The sequence below is a fragment of the Sander lucioperca genome, chromosome 19, assembly GCF_008315115.2.
Source record: "Sander lucioperca isolate FBNREF2018 chromosome 19, SLUC_FBN_1.2, whole genome shotgun sequence".
Lineage (NCBI taxonomy): Eukaryota > Metazoa > Chordata > Actinopteri > Perciformes > Percidae > Sander > Sander lucioperca.
In genome coordinates, this window is record NC_050191.1 from 14,840,169 (window position 1) to 14,855,106 (window position 14,938).

At 41.2% G+C, this 14,938-nt stretch overlaps 1 protein-coding gene and 1 long non-coding RNA gene across 6 annotated transcripts in view; one reads left to right on the forward strand and one right to left on the reverse strand.

Annotated features, from left to right (window-relative positions):
- Positions 1 to 3,493: 3,493 nt before the first annotated feature.
- Positions 3,494 to 8,019, reverse strand: LOC118493892. Its single transcript, XR_004895949.1, has 2 exons — positions 7,753 to 8,019; positions 3,494 to 4,094 (listed from the first exon to the last, which is right to left on the reverse strand). It is a non-coding gene; the product is annotated as an uncharacterized LOC118493892 (long non-coding RNA).
- Positions 7,654 to 14,938, forward strand: part of ankrd6b (ankyrin repeat domain 6b) — a 56,867-nt gene continuing 49,582 nt past the window's right edge. For 3 of the 5 annotated variants that reach the window (XM_035995672.1, XM_035995676.1, XM_035995677.1), the window contains exon 1: positions 7,663 to 7,916. The gene's annotated coding sequence lies outside the window, so the exon portion shown is untranslated. Of the gene's footprint in view, positions 7,917 to 14,938 lie in introns of all 5 variants that reach the window. The other 2 variants (XM_035995673.1, XM_035995674.1) reach the window with 1 other exon arrangement.

Genomic DNA, 14,938 nt, shown 5'->3' on the forward strand with positions numbered 1-14,938 from the left:
GAGTAAAGTTATAACAGCTGATCTCATACTCGCTGGGAGTTTACCCTTACGCAAAGCATCCTGGTAGACAGCTAACAATCTTGGGGCAAGATCTTCCACAAATTTCTTATAAAAATCAGATGGAAATCCATCATTGCCAGGAGCTTTTCCTAACCGAAGACTGTGAATTGCCTGTCTAACTTCTGCTAATGTAATTTCTCCTTCCAATAAGTTTCTTTGTTCCTCTGTTAGAGTTGGAATTTTAATGGTCGAAAAAAAATCCATCAATTTCCGTTCTTCAATGTTTCCTTGCGATGTATATAATTTTTGGTAAAATATTTGAAAAACTTCATTAATCGCTTTTTTATCTGTTATCAGCTTGTTATTGTGATCAAATATGGAAAGGATTAAGTTAGAGGTTTGCCTCTGATTTACCCTATGCGCTAAAATCCTACCAGCTCTCTCACCTTGTTCAAAATATTTTTGATTGGAACAAAATAGTGCATATTCAACATTTTTCTGTAGATTATTGTTTAACTCATATTTTAACTTAATTAACTTGTTCCATATTTCCCTCTCAGGGTGCTGCATATGTTGTTTCTCAAGTTCCTTGATATCTTGCTCTAGCTTCTGTAATTTATCCCTCTCCGCTTTTTTAAATCGAGAACTATATTGAATGAGACGCCCCCTTACAAAGGCTTTAAAAGCATCCCAAGTTATGCCAATATCATCAATTGAACCCTCATTAAACTCCCAAAATTCCTTTATTACAATTGTTATGTACTCACAATATTCCTCACTATTTAGTAATAGATTATTCAAGCGCCATCTCATCGTAGATTTTATGTTTTCTGTAATAGATATGGCTATATCCACTGGAGCATGGTCAGTTAAAACTATGTTGCCAATCGTGGCACTAAGAGTCTGACTCACCAGCGAGCGGGAGATCAGGAAATAATCTATTCTGGAATAGCTCGAATGCGGGTGAGAGTAAAATGTATAATCTTTTTCTTGGGGATACAGTAGTCTCCACACATCCACCAATCCCAGCTCTTCCATCATCACATCTACAGCAGCGCATGCTGGGTCATGAACTGGCCTAGGATGGGAGGATTTATCCAAATACACATCCCTAACCTGGTTAAAGTCTCCTCCAATTATGATGTTATCATTCCCTATATTCCTTACTATATTGCAGACTTCATGAAAAAACTCTGGTTGTGATGTGTTAGGCGCATAGACATTTACAAAGGTTATTTTCTGACCCTCTAACACAGCATCCACAATTACCCATCTACCTTCCTGATGAGAGTAATGTTTCAGTACTCGAAAATCAATGTTCTTCCTAACCAAAATAATCACCCCTCTCTTCCTATTGGAATAGGCGCTAAAATAAACTTGACCCACCCGATCTCTTTTGGATTTTACGGATTCATCCTCATTTAAATGCGTCTCCTGAATAAAAGCGAGGTCAGTTTTCTTCTGTTTCAAATAAGTGAGGATCTTTTTCCTTTTCACACCATTGTGGCAACCTGCTATATTCCATGACACTATTTTAAACATAGTCATCTGGCAGTGCTTTGTTATATCTGTCTAAATAGGCAGCAACGCCCACAGAGCTCTGTCTGTCCAATCCACGTAGAATTATATCTAATTTCCTGGTAAAAATCACTGGTCAAAATTGTAGAACGTTGTAGGCACAATAAAACAAACAGAAAAGAAAAGAACAGCATGAACAGCTGGAACCGTTGGGATAAACTATAACCCAATAAACTAGATGTCAGCAGGTCAGCAGTACTCAAGGATCCCATTTATGGCTCCCCTCCTAACTCGCCCATTCCAATCCTCCACTCATTCACATCACACAGATTAATACATTCGTTGAGTTTACTTAGATCACCCGAAGCTGCGGGAGAACTAGCTAGGTCTCAGTCCGAAAACACTCCACCCCTATAACATACGTTGACACCTTCACACGTATAATATATTATTGTTGGAGTTACATGGGTGTAGAAAGTAAATTAAACCATATCTTACCCGTTCAGTGAAGAACAAAAATCAAACGCATTGTCCACAATTAACTTCAGTCTCAACTGATCATTAACACATCAGCGGGCCGTGAGTGTATCCCATCATAAAAAAAAAAGAAAAAGAAAAAAGGAAAAAGCGCTCATCCAAAGTCCAAAATCAGACCATCTGAGTCCAGTTGTCCTCCGCATTGTAGGCAGTGATGATAAATCAGATTATATATTTAGCTTAGTCCACACCAGACAGATTCAGCCTTTTTCACCCATGTTGAGTGGCACCTGTCCCCCGCCGTCCTCAGCTGGACAATCCAATGCTTCCCGGCCGCTAAGAAAACTCTTCATCTCCGCAGGGCTTGAGAACCGGTGCCGCCGGTTATCCAATGTGAAAGTCATAACAGCAGGGTAACGCAATGAGTAATCAAGCTTGTGTTGTTGCAGTATACGCCGTACCTCATCATATTTCTTGCGTTTTTCCTGTATCTCTTGGGCGTAGTCTTGGAAAAAGCGGACCCTCATGTCCCTCCAGGTGATCTGTTTCTTTTTCCTTGCAGCTGTGAGAATCGCGGCCTTGGCTTTGTCCCGCACAAAGCGGACGATGATGTGCCTCGGTCTTAAGTCGTTAGCAGGAGCAGGGCCGACGCGGTGGATCCTGTCTATCTCATACCAAGCATCAGCTTCAATGTCCAGCGCTTCCTTCAACACAGTTTTAAAGCAACCTTCCAAATCCCGGCCCTCCACTCCCTCTCTAATACCAGAGATTCTGATATTCTGGCGTCGGGAAAATCCCTCCAATGCTGTCACTTTTTCCCGCAGTTGCTGGTTCTGTTTCACCAAGCCTTTCATGATTGGGTTAGCCTTAGCTTCTTCATCCTCTAACCTGGAGATTCTCTCTACAGCCTCCGTGATCCTACCGCAGAGGTTGTTAACAGTTTTGTTCAAAGACTCTACCCCGTTTTTCACCTCGTTCATGTCTTTAGCCAGGATCTCGAGGATAGATCGGATGCTGGTCAATTCAGCCGCCACGCTCTCTTTAGGAGAACTATTCAACGTAACAGGTGTCTCCGCCATTGTAGGCCGCAGAGTTACCGGGGGTCCGGCGCTGACTTTCCTCTGGAATTAAGAGGCTGATTGCGAGTAAAATAATGACTTTTCTGACTCATGCCACCTTCAAGGAATGTCCGAAAACCAAGTGCAATCCGAACAACGACTTAAATTGAAGTTTTTAGGGGGATTTGGGGGAAAGGCGAGCTCTGTTTCTACCTAAGCAGCCATCTTGGGCGGGCGTACCACGTGACTCCAGCCCAGGTATCTTCTTACAAATGACATTAAGATTTGATAAATACATTTCAGAAAGCTCTAAAGTAATTGTAAATGTATTTAGAATAAATGCAAGAGTAATGCTATGTGATTGTTTTCACTCTTTTAACCTGTTAAACAGAATTAAACTGGCTAGAGTGACTGGCTAGAAGTCTTGAACCCAGAATTGGTGTAGCTATATATTCTTTACTTTGAGTTTATCACTGCATCACTGAGATGCACATTACATTCATAATGCTTTTAAAAAATGTATCAACTAATTTATTATAATTACAGTGTAAAAGTCTATGGCACATCCCGGACTCCATAGATTTGGAAACTGTGAGTCTGCCAGGCATTGGATTGTAGGTCACAGCAGCCTTTCTTTCCAGAGCTGTGGATCTTCATCCACGCCCTTCACATGTACCTATCCTGCAGTCTGTGCTTTATCCTCTCGCTATGAAACCAACACTGGGAACGCCTCATCTGTGTGAGGCCGTAGCTCTTTGCATTGTGGATAGATCCGAGCAGCCCTTAGGTTACTGCAACACATTCCTCTGACTCAGTGATGTTTATGTGTCAGCAGAAGAATCATCAACTCACCGTATTACTGCAGACAATCCCTGCTTCTCCAATATCTGGTTCCATTCTTTGGAGATCTTGTCTTAGGTTGACAGCAGATGAAGAAGAGCACAAAGAGAAGAGAGTGAAACATCCAGCCTGCTGCAGACACACCCTTCTTCTCCAGGACGGGGCCCCACTCTGCTCTCGGGGCTTGGGGGTCAGCCAGTACTGTAGAAGGAGACAGAGTCACACAACAGGGACTTGCCATGATGTCACCATCCTAGATTTGATTTTTTTTTACCCCCTTTAACTCCTGGATGCTCCCAGGTCTCAGATTGACATGTGCTGCAGGCTCTAGTGGTCTCTGAGCAAGATTATTTAAAAGGGGAGTACGGCTATCTTTTATAGATTTGTGTGGGAGCCATTTTAAAGCCACTACATAGTGATAGTGAGCGTCTTTTCTAAAGCAAAGTCATTTATGAAAACAAAATAGAGATTGATGGAACTTGCAGCTCTATTACAAAAAGAAGCACAAATACAAATATAAGTGTAAACACACATTATGTAACATACAATAACAGCAATGCAGTGCACTGTCAAGGGGTGCTCCGATGTTTCATATGACTGATCCTGTATTCTGTATAATTTGAAACCCATAAGGACCATTTTTGATTACTTATTGATTTTTTTTTATGTATTATTTTTATTTATTTATGTATCATACTGTTTTGTTTTAATATAATAATATATATATATATATATATATATATATATATATTTTTTTTTTTTTTTGTGTACATTTTGATACTTAAGTGATGCATGTAATATAAGTGGTTGCATACAAGTTCAATCAATACTAGGTTGTTGAATGGTACAGTAATATTGTTGCAGGGACGGGGCTCTGTTGGAGCGAAGGGGGGAGGGTATGATGTTTACACTTGTAATATTTCTGTTCACCTATGCTTCTGAATTTATGTATCTGAACAACCTCTCTCTCTTCCATCATCATCCTTCTGGATCTTTCTGCTGCCTTTGACACAGTGAACCACCAGATCCTCATTTCGACACTCCGAAATCTGGGTGTCTCAGGCTCTGCGCTCTCATTACTCACATCTTACCTGGCAGACCGAACGTACCGGGTAACCTGGAGAGGGTCTAGCTCAGAACCTTGCCCACTTAAAACTGGGGTTCCTCAGGGATCAGTCCTGGGTCCCCTCCTCTTCTCTCTGTACACCAACTCTCTCGGGTCTGTCATTCAGTCGCACGGCTTTTCTTATCACAGCTACGCAGATGACACCCAACTAATTCTCTCCTTTCCTGAGTCTGAAACTCAGGTAGCAGCACGTATCTCGGCTTGTCTGACTGACATCTCCTCTTGGATGTCCACACACCATCTGAAACTCAACCTCGACAAGACTGAGCTCCTTTTCCTTCCAGGGAAGGGCTCTCCTACCCAAGACCTGACTATAACAATTGACAACTCTATAGTAGTCCCCACCAAGACTGCTAGAAACCTGGGTGTAACACTTGACGACCAACTCTCCTTCACTGCTAACATTGCTGCAACCACCCGATCGTGTAGATACATGCTGCATAACATCAGAAGGATACGTCCCCTTCTAACGCAGAAGGCGGCTCAGGTTCTGGTTCAGGCTCTAGTCATCTCACGTCTAGACTACTGCAACTCCCTCCTGATTGGCCTGCCTGCATGTGCCATCCAACCCCTGCAGCTCATTCAGAATGCAGCGGCTCGACTTGTCTTCAACCTCCCCAAGTTCTCTCACACTACACCTCTCCTCCGCTCTCTTCACTGGCTACCAATTGCGGCCCGCATCCGCTTCAGGACACTAGTACTTACGTACAGGGCCACGAACGGATCAGCACCCGCTTACATCCAGGACATGGTCAAACCATATACCCCAACCCGCCCACTTCGTTCTGCATCAGCCAAACTGCTGGCTGCTCCCTCACAGCGAGGGAGAACTAATCACTCAACGAAATCCCGACTGTTCACTGTCCTGGCTCCCAAATGGTGGAATGAGCTCCCCATCGATATCAGGATGGCTGAAAGCCTACACATCTTCCGCCGAAGGCTAAAAACGCATCTCTTCCGACTACACCTCGGATAAAAAAAAAAAAAACCTGCACTTTCGAACCTGCACTTTCATTTGTCTCTTTGTAGCTTTGCCTATTTAAAGCTACTGTATTTACACTTACTACTTGTGGTCTGGAGTTTGAACCTTCAATGTTGAAAGCACTTAATTGTAAGTCGCTTTGGATAAAAGCGTCAGCTAAATGACATGTAATGTAATAATGTAATAATGTGCTTTGTACACTATCTCTCAAACAGTGAAACAGTTGTACATTTTTACTCCCCAACTTGCACATTAAGTTTATCTATATCTATCGAAACAGTTGTACATTTTATTTCCAAAATGTATATATTTTAAATATTGCTAGTGTATTATTCTATTATTATTTCATGTATATTGTTTCCTATTATTTAATGTTTACTGTGTATGTGTGCTGTGTGTCTGAAATTTTGCTGCTGCAACACCGTTATTTCCCATTTTTTGGGATCAATAAAAAATCTATCTATCTATCTATCTATCTATCTATCTATCTATCTATCTATCTATCTATGTATAAATATCAATAAAAAGACTTGGGAGCAAAAAAAAAAGAAAAAGAAAGGGGCCCTCCCCTGATTTTACAAGTCAAGATCAGTTCTCTTCTCACGTACTATCCTCAGCTTGTTGTATGCAGCATGTCTTCTGTAGCTCTGGAGCAGGTCTGGGATAATAACCCTGATGATGTCATCGGGGGTTATCTGAGCTTGGGCAGGGATAGCCGACTACACATTACTAAAGGAAAGTATACAATATGTTATACACTTACCTTTCACACAATTAGCCTACACACTCAAACTCTGAGGCTTTGAGTCTAGTGTGCACTGGAAAAGTGACTAATTTAAGTATACCCAAAAACATCAGTATTGAAATAGAAAAGGGTGTGACTTGTGAGACAACTACAGAAAAATTTGGGGGGGAAATGAGTATAACATTTTTGGAAGAACCTTTACAGTAGCTACCCCTTTGTTAAGATTCACTGGCTGTGACGTTCCACAGATGCATTTTGATGATTTCATTTCCTTGTAGTAGAAAGAGGTAGTAGTGTTAGGCACTACCCTTAAAACTAACACTCAGGATATCTCAAACCATTCTTTTTAAGAATCTGTCTGCAAGCCCCCAAGATTCATTCACTCAGATCTATTAACGCATCCTCTGAGTTGTTGTAAATCAAATCCGAGCAGCACTTTGTTATTTGCTTTTTATTATTATTATATTATTTATAATAAACATTATATTATATTAATTATATATTATATTAAACAACACTTGTGAGTATAGGCTAATATAGCAGTTTACATGCCAAATTGTTAATAGACTCCATTATGAATTTATTAGGCTATGGAGGCTTGTTTCACTGTCTGGTAAACTACAATGCTTGTAGACCACTGGAGGGGGGGGGGGGAGGGATCATTTGAGGAGAAAGTTCAACTGTAGCTGACAGCGTCTTCTTCCTCTCATTTCCCCGTATTGACAGTCTGTCCCTGACTCTGTTGACATCATGCAGATTGGACAGAGAGAGAGAGAGCGAGCGAGAGAGAGAGCGAGCGAGAGAGAGAGAGAGAGAGAGAGAGAGAGAGAGAGAGAGAGAGAGAGAGAGAGAGAGAGAGAGAGAGTGAGTTGGGCGGTAGCAGCGTCGTCAGTGCGTGTGTTTTTCACTCCAACAGCAGCAGCTCGGCTCCTACCCTAGCCTACAGCAGACTGTCGGAGCAGCGAACACCTTCTCCGTCCGAGTGGACACCTTCTGACTGACCGACCGTTTCTCTTCGAGGTTAGTCCCTGTCTAGGAATATGTAGTCTGTGAATCCACTTGATGTTTATTCGGTTTACATGGCTGCTTTCTGTACTGCGTACTGCGCTGGGACGCGGCTCACTGCAGTTACGTTCCAACTTCCAAAGCAATCTGCAATATTCAAGTAATGTAAGTTCTAACTTTTATGTAGCCTAGCCTATAGCGTTCTGGTGAATTAGTTGCGACTGTATGGCTATCACTGTTTCTAAAGTGCAGTTTGTAGTGACTTTATTTAGCTCCAGTGATCTCCCAATGGTTTGTCTTAATCACTAATATTAATAATGTTACTGTATGTATGTGTCTGTGCTGCTCACTGAATGAGCTCTGGAGATATCCTCTCAGTGTTCTCAGAACATGAGGCCAGTTACAGATGTTACAGAATAATGTCGCTATTTAAAGAGCTTTGGTCTGGACCAAGTGTGAAATATGTCTGAGAAAAAGAATAAATTAAGCAATTCAAAATGAACCAGGACACTGGGTGCAGAATAGCCTGTGATGTATCTGATGCAAATTAGGCCACAGCCTCTAAACAAAATAAGAAAATGTGAAGTGAAATCTCCTCTGCAGCATGGAACTTAGCCTAAGGCTTAACCTAAATATATAAGGGTCACTTCCAATTGAGTATTTAACAGTTGAAGATATGAGCTGATTGGGAAAGGCGGCTCAGTAATGTGTTATGATGATAATAGCTCAGCACATTACACTGGCAGCCCGAAGGCAGAAGCACTGGTTGGTGAAGTGCATATTAATTTGAATGGGATTTGTTTTTGAGGCTCCAGTGTCTTCAGGTGACGTCAGGGTCCATGCAGCCTGGAGGGATCCTCAGTAAAACCAGGACTCTTTTCGTTTTAGGGTGACTTCCTCCACTAAAGATGAACCTAATGAGACAATGTGGAGCTGGGGTTTTCTGAAACCTTTAGAATAATAGACTGACAAAAACAGACAGCTACCTGAAACAAAACCTTAAACACATAGTATTCCCCAGTTCTCAGGTCAGGGTACTAAAGTATAATCCGTTTTTCGTTTTAAACCAAAAACGAAAAAAGGAAAAAACGGGTTGATGTTTCGTTTTTTGTTTCAAACCAAAAACGAAAAAACCAAACTATGAGCTGCGTTTTCTCGTTTTTCCAATGTCCATACAAATTAAAAATTAACTGGAAAACTGCTCGTTTTTCAACTGTTGTTTTTTTGTTATTCATGTTTCTGTTTTAACCCAAGAGCGAGAATACGGGCTCATTTTTATAATGTGCATAATCATTGAAAATCTGATGGAACACAGGTCTCGTTTATAATGTTATTTTGGTCTTACGTGTTAAGTCAAAAGTTGACTAAAACCAATGCGCTCTGGACAGGAAGTAACATTAACGCGTCAAGATAAAAGTATGAGAGCTGTAATAACTGCCAGAAGAACAATGTACTTTAGCTTTTGCCTGTAGCTTGTCAGATTAAGCTACAGTAAATTATTTAGGGTTATATAAAGTATTTAATTGAGCAACATCCATTAATAGCCACAAAGGGAGTAAGAATGGATATTGTTTTAAAATAGAAATAGGATTATAATAAGTTTTAAATCACATTTTAAATAAAATCTGTATTCCCCTAGCATTATGTGTGGCGTTATTGACTACTTTTACTCTAATCTTACACCAGCCAGTAAAAAAAGGCAAAAAATATAAGGGCTTTTTTAAATTGCTCTGCAGAATATTGTATGTGACATGGTTGACCACATTAGCTGCCAATGAACATGTCAATGTGATGAAGAACATAAATTAACAAGTTAATGTGTACTGGAGAGTCTCTCATTCTGGTCTGGTCTCCTCAGGCCCTGCAAACTGGACCAGAGTTCATGGTGAGCATGGTAGACCTCCTCACTGCTGGGCCTGTGCCTGGATCACCCAGCTCATTAGATGTTCACTGCTCATACTAAGGCCTTGAAACAGTAGTTGGCCAATATTGGATAATAAAATATAATACATGATAGGTATTGTGGGGTTGAATTACAATAAGGAATGGTCAATGGTAAGCACTGTGGCCTCACAGCAAGAAGGTACTGGGTTGGAACCCTGGTAAGCAATATAAATATGTACTGCCATTGTATTGTTGGAGCAGCAGCAGATGGCACAGAATCATGCAAATGTTTAATGTTACAACCGAGATATCTCTCTCTCTCTCTCTCTCTCTCTCTCTCTCTCTCTCTCGCTCTCTCTCTCTCGCTCTCTCTCTCTCTCTCTCTCTCTCTCTCTCTCTCTCTCAGAACATACACTTCCACAAAGGCTGGTGCATGTTTATCATATATTGTATGGTGCTGTGGTCAAGTGGCAAATCTGAATCAGAAAAGTGGCCTACTGTAATATTCTAGCAGTAAACCACAAGTGTGGTCCAGTCTGCAGAGCCTGAAGAGACCAGGATGAGAGAAGCAACATGGCAGCTTCCTCACTAATATGATGAGAGGTTTGCAATGTGGCCCAGTTGTATCTGCAAGAGTTCTTCATCACACTCATGAATTGTACCTAATTTCTAAGTAAAATGAGGATATACGATTAGTTGTTTTGGATTATAACAGACTGGTATATTCAATTCAATTTTATTTATAGTATCAAATCATAACAAGAGTTATCTCAGGACACTTTACAGATAGAGTAGGTCTAGACCACACTCTATAATTTACAAAGCCCCAACAATTCCAGTAAATCCCCCAAGAGCAAGCATAAATGTGTAAATGCGACAGTGGTGAGGAAAAACTCCTTTTTTAGGAAGAAACCTTGGACAGACCCAGGCTCTTGGTAGGTGTGTGTGTGTGTGTGTGTGTGTGTATGTATGCACATACTTGTAAATATGCACGTGTGTCCTGTGTGTTCATCTTCTGTAAAGCTCAATAGTGCCCTATTGCACTACCAGGTCAAAATTTGCCCAGAAAGACCATAACTGCTATAAAATTGAATAAAACACCCAAAATTGTATGAAAGTTGTGAATATTAATTTACTTGTGAAGAGCATGGAAGGGAACAATGCATGTTATTTTTGGTTAATTTGGTTGAAAGAAACCCATATTTTGGGCGCCTGGTTAGCTCACCTGGTAGAGCGGGTGCCCATGTATAGAGGTTTACTCCTCGACGCAGCGGCCGCGGGTTCGACTCCGACTTGTGGCCCTTTGCTGCATGTCATTCCCCCCTCTCTCTCTCCCCTTTCAAATCTAAGCTGTCCTATACAAATAAAGGCCTAAAATGCCCCCAAAAAAATCTTAAAAAAGAAAGAAACACATATTTCTTATAAGAAACTTTGAAAACATGACACATTTAACCCAAAGACAACACAAGTGTTAGATGCCTTTTTACTGGCTGGTGTAAGATTAGAGTAACTAGTCAATAACTGCCATTACACATAGGCTAATAATAGATGAATGTAGATTTTATGTGATTTTAAAATTATTATTAAATAATTAAATACTTTATATAACCCTAAATAGCTAACTTTAGCCTAATCTGACAAGCTCCAGGCAAAAGCTAAAGTACATTGTTCTTCTGGGTGTTATTACAGCTCTCATACTTTTATCTTGACGCGTTAATGTTACTTCCTGTCCAGAGCGCATTGGTTTTAGTCAACTTTTGACTTAACACGTAAGACCAAAATAACATTATAAACGAGACCTGTGTTCCATCAGATTTTCAATGATTATGCACATTATAAAAATGAGCCCGTATTCTCGCTCTTGGGTTAAAACAGAAACATGAATAACAAAAAAACAACAGTTGAAAAACGAGCAGTTTTCCAGTTAATTTTTAATTTGTATGGACATTGGAAAAACGAGAAAACGCAGCTCATATTTTGGTTTTTCCGTTTTTGGTTTGAAACAAAAAACGAAACATCAACCCGTTTTTTCCTTTTTTCGTCTTTGGTTTAAAACGAAAAACGGATTATACTTTAGTACCCTGACCTTCTCAGAGGTTCTACAGTATTAGATGGACGTCCCTGCTTGCTAAATGTCCACATCTTTCAACACTACTAGTTTATATAATGCAGGTTTTCTGTAGTCTCCAAACCTGTCCGAGTAAAAGTAGTCTGGCCTCCAAAGCGTGCTGGAGGAGGGTCTGGTTAGTCCACACAGCATTCCTGGATGGGAGGTAAACGTGCTCTGGTTTATTGGCATTTTTTAAACCAATCACAATCGTCTTGGGCGGTGCTAATCACCGGAGAAAAGCCGCGGTGTCTCTGTAAAATAGTCTCATAGTTCCACTTGTTTTGGTGGAACGTGTACGTTCAAAAGTACTTTTAGTCGTGCAACAGAAAACTCAGCTTGGACAGATAGTCTAGCTAGCTGTCTGGATTTACCCTGCAGAGATCTGAGGAGCAGTTAACCATAGTCCTCACAAATCCACCAGAGGTTAGAACACCAACACAAAGGAAGCCCAAGGCAACGGATATCCGGTCTAAATGAGTGAAATCCGGCGGATTTTCCGGCAACGGAGCAATCCCGGAAGTGGACCGTCAAGGATATAGACTAGATGTAAAGTGACCACAGTAAATGAAACCAGAACTTGAAAAAACTGAACAGGTAACTTTACCTCTGATGACATCATCAGGGTTATTCCTCCAGAGCCACAGAAGACTTTATGCAACTGTTCTCTCAGCAGGCTGAGTAGCACCCCTCATGCTGACTAAATGAACTTTAATACTTTAATATGTAAATAAAATAAGTGGCATGGCCAGCAGCAGAACTTACGCCAGCAACAGAAACAGCACTGTGAAATGATGGCGTTATCACCCTGGTCTCCAGGAGCTACTGAATTCATGTGGGGCTGCAGCTAACCATTATTGTCATTGTAGATTAATGTGTGGATTATTGTCTGGATGAGTTGTTTGGTCTCTAAAATGTCAGAAAATGGTGAAAAATGTGAAAAAAAAATCAGTGTTTCCCAAAGCCCAAGATGACGTCCTCAAATGTCTTGTTTTGTCTTCAACTCAAAGATCTTCAGTTTCCTGTCCCAGAGGAGAGAAGAAACTACAACATATTCACATTTAACAAGCTGACATCACACAAGTTTGATTTTTTTCAACTAAAAATGACTCAAACCGATTAACCAATTAATGTAATAGCTGACAACTAATGGATGGATCTTTGCAGCTCTAGCTGTGAGATTAAGTTATGATGATTCATCCATCTTTCCTGATTTAGTCATTCCACTTTGCTGTTAAAAGCCTACAGTCTACCGTTTCCTTCTGTGTGTGAAGCCCGTGAATGCACCACGCAGTTAGAGTCTGAGCGGCCTCCGTCTGTCCGTCTGCTCGTGTCCCCGGGGAGCTGATAGCGCGAGGTCAGAGGTCACCAGGTGTGTAATGGGCACGTAATGGGCCACAGGGCGAGGGGGGGGGGCACTGTGTGAGAGGCGATTATTAGATTTGTCTGTCAGATGGTGAGATGATGCCTGTTGTAATGAGTAAAGATGCTGAGATCTGCTAATTCCCATGATGCCATGTCACATTAGTTTAACCATTACAATATATGAAATGTATGATATTAATGCTGTGTTTCAGGAATCAGATTTCCACTTTAAAGCCTTTAAAGGGGGGGCTCTGCTTGCTAGAGGCACTGGAGGGGCAAATGAAAGAAAAGGAGCTTTCTGTGGTATGTTGCCTTGCAGGGGCTCTAAATCCCACTGAAGCCTTTAGTGATAGCTTGAAACAATTAAGTATACGGCCTCGCTCTTTCTCCCACAATGCATCAGCTGTCATTCAGTTCTTTACGGCCATGCACCGCTCCTCACTCTTTCTCCCACAATGCATCAGTTGTCATTCAGGGCAAAGGGTTAAACAAGTATTGGTGTACGGTCGCTTTTTTCAAGAGCAGTGTAAAAAGAGACAAAAGGCTAGTGCAGTGTGACAGAGCCTGTACTTTATAGGGGGTGGGGGGTGCTCTGCCCCACAGCTGACACTCAGCTCTCTCCAGCTGGAGATGAGACACCCAGGGCAGCTCCACCTCCTCCTGCTTGTCCTCATGTACAGTATGTGGGAGACTAACAGAGAAAGACACTATTAATAATGTTTGTCTGCTTATCATTTCTCTGACTGATAACTCCAACTTGGATTTTATTTTCTTAGTTTTTGCTCATCGTATTTGTTAGTTACAGTATAATAGCCCTACAATCATCCAGTTAATTGTTGAGATCTGGAACACAGCAACCTCACTAAGAAAAAGCCAGTTGGGTCAGTTGGTCTGTTGGACCCGTGGCCCCCCCCACAGGGTCCAACATCACTTTGACAGGATGCAAGGTGTTTAACAGAATAGGATAGAAAAAGTGAAGTGTGAAGTCTTTAATACATTTAATACAATGCACTCTTTAAGGCTGATGCAATTGCAATTTTGTTGTGCTTCCATAAGGACAATGATTTTCTTGGATCTTCTTGAATCGTGAATAAAAAAAGTATTTGTAACACAAAATTGTTTCTTTTTAAGGTTTTTTTTCTTAGGTAATTATGCTACTGAGTAATTTGTACCCCTTAAGGTCCTATAAAACTTAAAAAATAATGAAAATCTGTAAACAAGAGGTCACAAACCAAGAAGGCGAGGAACCACTGCTCTGAATCACTTTGGAGGTAAAACTAACATGGAGGACACCCTGAATGTGAATAATAATCCTTACAATCACAGGATCAGTCTGTAAACGGTGACGGATCTTTACAACAGACAGTTTGGGTGATCTATTAACATTTCACCTTGGTTCTCTCGTTGTACCATTAGACTTCTTTTTAGCACAGGTCAATCATATTATTCCCAATATGATTGTTATTAGTCATTCCTATTGGTGTATTATTACGGATAGGAATGATTGCCAAATCTACAAAAATAATTGTACTTTAACAAAGTGGGAGGGCCCATGTGAGTTTGTACCCCCGACGACCACAGGTGGTCTCACGGTGGTGTTGTGGTAATTGCTAGCCAACGGGTGGGGGACTCATTGTAAGGTCCCAGTCAAAGGATGGAGGCTCTCTCTGCGGAGCCCAGGGGGCCTTTTCTGCTCCGTGCTCCTGGACAATGAAGCCGGGCCCGGGAGGTGATTAGGGCTACAAGACTGGCACAGCTCCTCAACCTCCGAGGCTTTGGGAGGCTTGTCTTCTTTGTTGCGCTGCAACACAGGCCTACTTAACCAAGTGCT